Here is a 380-nt window from a genome sequence, read left to right on the forward strand (position 1 = left end):
TGGCAGTGTGGCTGGTGACAGCAAAAATGACCCACCAATGGAAGCAGCTGGCTTCCCAGCTCAGGTGATTATTTTGAACCATCCAGGCCAGATCAGTGCTGGATATGCACCTGTGCTGGATTGTCACACAGCTCACATTGCTTGCAAGTTTGCTGAGCTGAAGAAGAAGATTGATTGCCATTCTGGGAAAAAGCTGCAAGATGGCCCTAAATTCTTGAAATCTGGTGATGCTGTCATTGTTCATATGGTTTCTGGCAAGCCTGTGTGCCTTGAGAGCTTCTCTGACTATCCTCCCCTGGGCCGTTTTGCTGTGTGTAACATGAGACAGACTGTCACCGTGGGTGTCATCAGAGCAGTGGACAAGAAGGCAGCTGGAGCTG

The sequence above is a fragment of the Bison bison genome, unplaced genomic scaffold (genome assembly GCF_000754665.1).
Source record: "Bison bison bison isolate TAMUID 2011002044 unplaced genomic scaffold, Bison_UMD1.0 scf7180017864104, whole genome shotgun sequence".
NCBI lineage: Eukaryota > Metazoa > Chordata > Mammalia > Artiodactyla > Bovidae > Bison > Bison bison.